Genomic DNA, 502 nt, shown 5'->3' with positions numbered 1-502 from the left:
CATTCCCGAAACCTATTAATCAATATTATCGTAAAACTTCAAATAAAATTATTAGATTACTAGATATGATCAAAAAACGAGAAAATTGTCCTGAAAACCATATTTTGATGTACATAACAATGTATTCATATAATGTGTAATATTTTAATTACATATCTAAAATTATGTTACAGAAAAAAATCGCACAAAATGATTTATTATTAGGTCTTTTTGTGTTTGTTTTTTTGTTTTTGCTTATTTTACTGTAATTTTCTTGTAACTTTTCACTAATTTCTAGCTAAGTTTTAGTCCACTTTTTTTTAAGTTGCTTGTTGCCCTGCCATGTTTTTGAAAAAAAAAATTAGCCAATTTGCTCAGGTTTAAAAGGGTTACAATACTGTCCCAAATATAAGACTGTTAATTGAAGCAAATAATAGCCCGGGCTATTAATTTAAGTTTTATGATAATTTACTAGCCGAAGATACTTTGAATGCCACCATAGGAAACATTATTGAGGCCAAGT

Source organism: Plectropomus leopardus, chromosome 2, assembly GCF_026936395.1.
Source record: "Plectropomus leopardus strain MGB_pleo_1.0 chromosome 2, ASM2693639v1, whole genome shotgun sequence".
NCBI classification, from domain to species: domain Eukaryota; kingdom Metazoa; phylum Chordata; class Actinopteri; order Perciformes; family Serranidae; genus Plectropomus; species Plectropomus leopardus.
This window is presented reverse-complemented; position numbering follows the sequence as displayed.